The sequence below is a fragment of the Artemia franciscana genome, chromosome 13 (genome assembly GCF_032884065.1).
Source record: "Artemia franciscana chromosome 13, ASM3288406v1, whole genome shotgun sequence".
In the NCBI taxonomy this organism is placed as follows: domain Eukaryota; kingdom Metazoa; phylum Arthropoda; class Branchiopoda; order Anostraca; family Artemiidae; genus Artemia; species Artemia franciscana.
Window position 1 is genome coordinate 37,314,694 of NC_088875.1, and position 9,339 is coordinate 37,324,032.

Here is a 9,339-nt window from a genome sequence, read left to right on the forward strand (position 1 = left end):
TTATTTTAAATCCTGACCGGTATTAAGCCTCTTATTTTCCTTTTTAAATCAATTTATTGATTCATAGAATTTTGTTAGAGCTCATACCATATGATCTCTTGGCTCTTAGCTCTTCTCGCCTCGTCACAAGTGCCATATGAGCTCTTAGCTCTTGTTCTTCAGGTCAATCTTTAGTGGTAGTAGTGGTAGTGATAGGCCTCACTTGAGCCGCTTAGGCATGCCCTTTAGATGCACAAAGGCTACATTCTTAGAATATTTCTACTAACCCGTCTGCCGGGGGGGGGGCTAGACATCTGAGAATAGGCTAGGACAAGATGGTGAATTGCTAAAAAATAAAACATATTTAATGTAAACTACAATAATTGAAGGGGGAGGAGCGGTGGACCCTAAAATTAATTTTGGACAGTGAATCCACCAGCCAAAAGTTAGTAATTTTTCAGATAGCCTTTTGATAATCCTAAATATGTCCCATTTCACTCGGAGGCAAACACACCCTCAGGCCTTACATCACAGACCTATAGCTAAACCATTCGAATAAAAAAAAAAAATATGCGTTTCTCAATCCTTATGTTTTTAATCAAATTAATTGAAAATATACTCCACCGATCATACTCCAAATATACCTCCATGTAATGTAATACCAATATAAAAACATATTTTTTAATGAAAAATCCAATTTGCAAACGATTGACGAGTTAACCACGCCAGGAGCTCTCCCTTGTCTTAGTTGTTTGCAATTAGGAAATGTAAAAAATAATATTTTACGAAAAACTTCATAAAAATAGCTATAGAAGGAATCAAACCAGATGCATTTTTTTTGGGGGGGGGCAGAAGGGGCACTTTGCCCGGTCTCAGAAAGTTTGGGGGTGCAACATTTCAAATAAATAATTTAGCGTTTATAATCATTTTGTAATCTGGAATTTTATTTTCATTAAAGTAGAGGGTGCAGTTGGCTGTACGTAACAGTAAAATGACTTCGAAATGTTTGTTTTTTCTATATCATCACGATTTCTTGAAAATAAAATTGAAATAGACAGAATTTAAGGAATTTAAATATTTTAGAATTCTTTAAGGAATTAACTTTTAAGCTAAAAGTAAGTGGACGGAATTAAAGAACTAGAAGCAAGCTTAGTTAAGAAAAGTGAGATTGAAATCAATGGAAAATTTTGTTAAAAATTGAAATTTTTTATAAGAACGGCCTAAAATTTCTGGAAGACAGTTGGGGGAGGGAGTGGTGGTGTATATGCTAAATCAAGAACCCCCACTGAATTGAGCCCATAACAGTCTTATTTATATATATTTTTTTTAACTAAATATGATAATTTGTTAAATGGCGCTGTTCAAAAAGGGAAACTTATGGTCCAACATTATTTTTGACTTGCCTCAAGGCAGATATTCATTTATATGGCATCAAATTACCATATTACTGTGACAAGATCTAAATGACTTTTAAGATCTAAGTGAGCCTTTAAAAAATAGTTCCGTCCCATCCTGAAATTGGGTCTCATCTTTTCTATTGCAAGCTTGCGCGGTATCCAGAGGGACTATTATGTGCAAACAGCCTTTTTTCTTTCCTGGGACGTGCCCGACCTGGGACGTGCCGACACTAAGCTATAGAGGTTGGCAGGATCTTATCCGCAATTTTTTTTTGGGGGGGGGGCAGGTCACAAATGAATTTTTTTTTGGGGAGGTACTAAAAAGACTTAAAAATACATCAAAGTTTGTTTATATTAATTTTTGTTACATTTTTACGAGTCAAAATACATTAAGGGGTGGGGGTTAAACCCCAGACCCCCTCCCCTCAGATACAGCCTTTGAGCTGGGTCTCATTTCCTTTGCTACAGAGAAGCAAGCATACTTGTCAAATAATTTAAATAGAAAAAAAAAGTTTAAAAGAAAAATAAAATTTTTTGTGATTCTTTTTGGAAAATATGTTATGTTTACATTTTAGAGCTGTAATTTTTGTATTTTTCAGAACTTGTTCTCATTTTCTTCATCAATGAGAAGCAAACATATCTGTTAAATAAAAAAAGTGTTTTTTTTTTGTTATTTTTTAGGAGGTGGTGGGATGCTTGGCATACTTTTCCGGAAGGTAAAAACAAAACCCTTACTTTATTATTTGCCGTTAACAGATGAACAGGTTTGTTCTACTTTCCAATTTACTTATTTCTAAATTTTATTTAATTTTATTAAAATGAATTTAGCTTTGTTAGATAAAATGATTTAATTCATGTTAATTTTATTTTAATTTGTTTCATGAATTGGTAAAAAACCTAACATGTTTCTTGGGAAATACTAGATATGAGGAAAACGTAATTGTAGACTCTTGATTAAATTTCTATTTTGTCTCTTCCCTGGCAGAATTTACTCTGGAGGTTAAAATTTTACTTTTATTAAAAAAAAACTGTTTCTTTGGGGTAGAGAAACTGAGGAAATATGAAGGTAACTGGTTATTTATTTTTTAATATAAGTTTCATTAAAAATTTCATAATTTAAAGTATAGTCTGCTGGGGGGGGGAGACCTTAAGTTAACACCCGAGGTATATGCTGGCAACAGATTTTGTTGAGATCCACAATCTTAAAAGGAAAAGCGCATTTTTGTTGAAGAGTTTAAGCAAAAGTTTTTAGCTATCATTGTAAAAAAGATCGTTGACCATGCGGAAAAATTGATTCAAGGATTCTTCAACAAAAGATGGGGAATTTAGGAGGGGGGAGCGCCGCTCATATACGGAATAATTCCTGTTTGTTCAAAGTTTTCATTGACCCTAATTAAATTAGTAAGTCTAGTATTCTGTAGAATATAAGGTAAAGAGATTGTCTTGGGATAGCCTATTCTATTCCGTGTTTGGCCCTAATTTAATATTAATTGATGTAGTATTTTATAGTCATTTTCTTAGCTTTCAATTTCAGTTGGTATCTGTTTTTCTTTTTTTTCTTCTTAACAGCCAGTCTCGTGACATTCAAAATTATTACGGTCGATGAATATGGAATGAATTTAAACTGGTTCTAAGACTTTGTCAATAAGTATATATGGCACAATTTAGGCCAAAAGGATACATTGTATTACTATGTTTAACGACATTGTTTGATACGATTTATTTAATCTATTGTACTGTTTGAAAAATTCTGACCTAATGTGCGTATTAGTAAGTTTTTCTCCTTTCTGTTTTTGTATTCTTTTAAGAAAAATAGCATTCATTACTCTTTGTTAATTTATTAAATGGTTTTATTGCAAGGTTATCTTGTTTTATTTTGCTTAAGTAATCCACCTATGAGTATTTGGTCTGAAATTTTATGCGCACGAAAGAATGCAAAAGGGTTAATTAGAATGGTGACTTATTTGTCGTATTTTGTGAAGTACTACTACTACTAATAACTCACTTTAGCACCAAGCCGCCTAAGGCCAACACAGCTACGCACGCTCCTCCTCCAACCTAATCTATTCAAGGCCTCCCTCCTTACACCCTCCCAGGATGTTTACATTCCCTTTAAATCTTTATTTAGGACATCCTCCCAACGCAGACAAGGACGACATGCTTTCCGTGTAGCCCCAGACGGTTGGCCAAAAAGGACAATCTTCAGCAATCTGTCATCCTTCATCCGTAGAACGTGCCCTAGCCATCTCAACCTTTCTTTCATTATGCTACTACTACTACTACTACTACTAATAACTCACTGCAGCACCAAGCCGCCTGAGGCCAACACAGCTACGCACGCTCTTCCTCCAACCTAATCTATTGAAAGCCTCCCTCTTTACACCCTCCTTGGAATTTCCCATTTCCTTTAAATCGTTATTTATGACATCCTCCCAACCGAGACAAGGACGACCTGCTTTCCGTCTAGCCCCAGACGGTTGCCCAAAAAGGACAATCTTCGGTAATCTGTCATCCTTCATCCGTAGAAAGTGGCCTAGCCATCTCAACCTTTCTTTCATAATAGCCGTAGAATGCGGGATTGAACCACGTTTTTCGTACAACCTACTGTTTGAAATACGGTCAGTCAGCCGGGTACCCAGAACAATCCGTAGGAGATTTCTCTGGAAAACATCTAGTAATAGCCCTAGAAAACGGGATTGAACCACATTTTTGTACAACCTACTGTTTGAAATACGGTCAGTCAGCCGGGTACCCAGAGCAATGCGTAGGCAATTTCTCTGGAAAACATCTAGTAAATTTTCATCTGCTTTTCTGAGCGCCCATGCTTCAGAGCAATATTTAACCACTGCCATCACTGTAGCTTCCAATATTCTAATCTTGGTTTGCATACTTATCTTCCTATTCTTCCAAACTTTTTTTAACTGTAAAAAAACACCCTGAGCCTTGCCTATTCTACTTTTAACATCTCCCCTGCTCCCACCGTTACTACTAATAATGCTACCAAGGTAAGTGAAGCTGCCAACCTGATCAATCTTTTCGTTACCCAACGTTACCTTTTCATCTTCACTTATTCCTAGCCTTAGTGATTTAGTCTTCTTCACATTAATTTTCAAGCCTATTCTAGCACCCTGAACTCGCAAAACCTCTAAAATTTTTATTCATTTTGCTGACACTTTCATCTAATATGCTTAACTCATCAGCATAATCCAAGTCCAGGAGGATTTTCCTCCCCATTTGATTCCATGGTCTCCAATTGCCTTTCATGTGCTCCTTAAGACGAAGTCCATCAAAATTATCTATATAAAGGGGTATAGAACACAGCCCTGCTTAAGTCCTGATTTAACACAAAAGAAGCTGCTAACCTCATTTCCTACCTTAATCGCAGCAGTATTATTCTCGTACATAGCACAAATTACTTTAATGTATTTTTCTGGTATACCATATATGGATAAGACCTTTACAAACGCTCTTCTATCAACAGAATCGGAAGCTTGCTCATAATCGAAAAAACTGAGGACCAAAGGTGTTTAATAACGAAGGGATTTCTCAATTATTAATCTAAGAGTGAAAACCTGGTCGACACATCCTCTGTCTTTTCTAAAACCGCACTGTTCTTCCTTTATAACTTTGTCTTTAGCATCTCAGTCTAAAAAGCATCATATTACTAAGTAATTTGTACCTACAGAGACCAGACTAATGCCCCGATAATTACGACACTCACTCTTGTCACCTTTCTTATACAGTGGTTTAATTAAGGTTTTCCTAAAATCATTAGGTACTTTCTCTTTTTCAAAAATCATATTCATAATCTTCGGTAGCTTATTCCTAACCTCAGAGCCACCATATTTGAGAAACTCATTTATCACACTATCAGCACTTGGAGCCTTATTATTTATTAATTCTTTTAGTACTGTCGCTAATTCTTCCTCACTAAACAAATCTTCCTTCACATCTAAGGTATCACAAACTTTCTGTTTTCATCTAGATCTTTTCCTGCAACTGTATCTCGGTTTAGCACACTCTCAAAATGTTCCACGCATCTTTGTTTAACTTTCTCCTTATCATTAATTGTGGCCCCATTCCTATCTTTAATTTGGACTAGTCCGGATTGACTACTCCCTTTCAATTTATTAACATGCCTGTATGATATTTTACTATTATGCCGTCTAGCTTTATCTTCCAGATCCTCAGCAATTTATCCATGGCTTCCACTTCACATCTGCCTAGTTCATATTTGTGTACCCATCTCAGAAAATAAGCGAAGACGTCTCGTTACACGGTTTACATTTGCTCTAGGAATATTAATTTAGGTCGTAAAAGTGGAGTCAATTTTCAATTGATGCGTTTTTAGAACTATTATTGGAATACTAAGGTTTTATACTACGATTGAGCTAATAATTTTTTTTTTCTTTAGATGTGACATTAATTATAAGGATAATAAGGTTTCTTTTTACTGTTTACATATATTTACGGTTTTTACACTTATTTGGGGCTGCATTTGGATTAAAATTTGCTATTTTACTAATAGGTTATTGGGTCATTCCATGTCAAGTCAACCAGGTCATGACACCCACCTTTTTAGATTTTGATGAAACTTGGCACAATTGTTGCATTTGCTATCCTATTGATAAATACCAAATTTTATTTCTCTATCTCTTATAGTTTTTTTTCTACAAGTTTTTTAGTTTTCTTAATTTAATGTGATTTTAGGCCTCAGACTTTGCGTCTTGCAATGTAGCTTGTATCTTAAAAAATTAATATTTTGAAAACTATTTGAGATATCACCATGAAACTTTGCACAATATTTAATTAATGTATTTAAAATAAAGAAAAAATACATTCACTAACCTACCTGAACTCCAACAAATAATAAGAATATTATAATCAGAATTTTTTTTTATTTGTAAACCTTTTTTGGGATTTACTAAAATTGCAATATCTCAGGTCTCAGACCTGGTAGAGTGTTCATTTTTTTTTAAATACTCCTAGATACATAGGCTAACAGATAAAAAAAAAGATGTATGGCTTTTTCACATGTTTAGTTAATATTCCAAAAAGTAGAATATTATTAAGAAATTATAAATATTACGGTTTACTTACATTTAATAAATGTGAAATAAAATAAAAACTGAAGTCTAAGATTCAATATCTTTTACAGCAATTATTAGTTCTGCTTGTTATATTTTTTCCACTTCCTCCAACACTTCTGTTTTTCTGATACACTCTTTTTTGAAGTAGCACATTCTGCCAGTGCTACTTGATTGCAGTGCATTAACTGTACTATAATGTGCTCCAAAGGTATTATGCACAAGTCTTCTCTTTGAGGGCAGTAAAAGCTGGCAGCAGGTCCTGGAGGGTGAAGAAAAAGAATTTCAGCATTTTCTTCTTTATGAAACACAGTTTTAACGAGTCCAAAGTACCACTTTCCATTGTAGTTTGCAGCAACAGAGTCGTTTAAAGATGGTTGAATGCAGACCCAATCCATAGCAGAATCAAAAGAGAACATTAGAGTAGGATTAGGACTATCAGTAGTCCTCCTTATTTCAATTTCATTTGTATTTAGTGGTTTGAAATAATGGACACTTCTAGTACCAGGAATAGTCTTGGTGATTAAAAATCATGATGCTAACTCCAATCTGAAAGCTTCAGCATTTTTTTTTTTGTCAATAAAGTGAAAGTTTACTTTTTCAATGTTGACTTTACAGAAGTCATAAACTGCAGTTGATGTCTTGATTTGATTTTCATCTGAAAGTTGAAGGCTGGCTTTTCGCAAAATTCTCTTAACAGTTCCTCCCAAGCCATCACATATTGATTTCCCGTGGCTTGTTGCAAAGAATGAACGCTCGGCTTTCATTCCAAAGTCTTCATGATGGTTGGTTAGGTTTTTGAAACTATTTCTATTTTTGTATTGACCAGCAAAGCCGTCAGTGAAATAATGAACTTGGTTTATTTTGGGATGATTTTCTTTCAGCCATTCTGAAATTTCTTTTTGTACATAATTCACAAAAGAAGTGTCATGTTGTAAATCATCACTTATGAAACAATGGTTAGAAATAAAAACTCCATCATCCTTTTTCTAGTAGAGTCCAACTGGATGAATTGTGCATCCACCTCTGTTCCAGTGATAACTTAGGATTTCACTTTGAATGGTGTAAGAATAATTTTCTCTGAAATCCATTACTACAATTGCTGTATTCAAAGGCGTATCTTCTTTCAGTTTTTTGAAAGTTTTAGACTGTGATTTTGTAATATATGAATGTGGGATTAGGTTTTCTACAGATTTGCTCAGTGAAGAAATACAGCTTTCAACGCTGATTGATTGCTTAACCATTTCTGTCCTGTCAGTATTAAAGCATTGGCTTATAATTATTTCTTCTTCTAAATCATAATCTTCGCTCAATTTTGCAGTTAAGTATTCAATCAGGGCATCATAAGACAGACAGTTGTCACAGTGGCGTAGCATACACTCATTGTTTTCAACATTACAAACCAACATCTTGATCAAATCTTTGTAACTTTCTTCAATTTTTACAGCATCTAGTAAAAATTTTACATTCTGGTGTATGCTGCATACACATACTGTATGGGTATCTGCTGACCCAGCAAGGACACGCCACTTTGGTCTTATGCTGAAAAATTTCGAGAATCCTATTTTCAAGTAGGGGCATCCGCATTTAAAACAAGAGTAAAGCTCTCTCAAATCACTGAGAATAAGTCTTTTTTGCATATAAATATTTTTTAATGCTCATTTTATCTTTTGCTCTGGGTAAAACTCTTGAATTCTCATCACTTTGGTAAAAGTCTGTCACAAGTTTAACTGTGTTTTCTGAGAGTGTGTTACCTTTTTTAGGGTCAGGGATAGCTTGGATACCTTTCTCTCCTTTAAGTTTTCTTGCTTGTTTTACCATATATTCGGTCACCTGAAATTCTGTAGCAACTTTTTTCTGGCTCCAAGATTCTGGCACCAAAGTCAGAATCTGAACTTTTTGGGATCTCCCAACAGACATAAGTTTTTCTTTTTTGATAAGAATTTCTTTTGTCTTCTTTTTCGTCTTCTGACATTTCAATGTCATAATCTAGAGTTTTGGAGATTTTTTCTTTACTTGTTTTGTTACTTTTTCAACTTTTCTTTTGTAATGCGGTCCCTTACTACATGGTGACAAATTATGAAGTTTAATTGGAGTTAAACCCAAATCATCTAAGGCTGCATTTGTTTGTGAAAAGGAGACATTTCTAGAATCAAATGAATCCAATTCAATCATTAGTTCGGCATCAGATTCACTTTCAGTGATTTTAGTTTTTCATTCACAGGAGTTTTGACATGAAGGAAAATTAAAAAAAAAAAAAAACAAAAAAAAGAATATCAACAAACATCCTTAAAATGGTAAATAACCCGTAAATAACCCGGTAAAATACATAATAAAAATTTGAACAATTGTCATGAAAATGAGAAGCGCCACCAATTTGTCTGGCCATGCGTTAATTTGACAACAATTTGAATTTGTAGGTCTTATAGCTCTAAGTAGATCTGGTAACCAGGTCCGCAAGGTCGACCGGTTATCACTGGGACCTTGATCTAAAATATTTTTTTTGTCACACAATTGTTTTGAAAACTTAAAGATACACTTCTTAGTGACTTTTTATTGGCTTCTTGTGTTTTTTTAATGGATCTATGCATACTGTTTGATATTTTTCACCCTTAATAGTCACATTGAGAAAGTAGTAGCTGTGATGGGAACAAACATTTTTAAATTCAATTAAATCGATTCGAGTACTAAGTTGAATTAACTCTTTTTCTTCCTCGGTTAATTCTGATACAGATTGTAATTTTTTGGAAGGTGTATAAGATGTCTTAAACAGTCTGATTGTTTAAATAGTCCAATACTAGAAGCTTCAGGATTTGTCTTTTTTATTTCCACTTACCCCATTTTAAAGTCCAAGAAGAAAATAGGTACAACCTGTA

General features: G+C 34.2%; 1 long non-coding RNA gene across 3 annotated transcripts in view; it reads left to right on the forward strand.

The window, feature by feature from the left end:
• LOC136034888 (uncharacterized) overlaps positions 1 to 6,039 on the forward strand; it is a 48,953-nt gene extending 42,914 nt beyond the window's left edge. For all 3 annotated transcript variants that reach the window (XR_010619273.1, XR_010619276.1, XR_010619277.1), the window contains exon 6: positions 2,058 to 6,039. This is a non-coding gene — a long non-coding RNA (uncharacterized LOC136034888). The remainder of the gene's footprint in view (positions 1 to 2,057) is intronic.
• Positions 6,040 to 9,339: the final 3,300 nt, after the last annotated feature.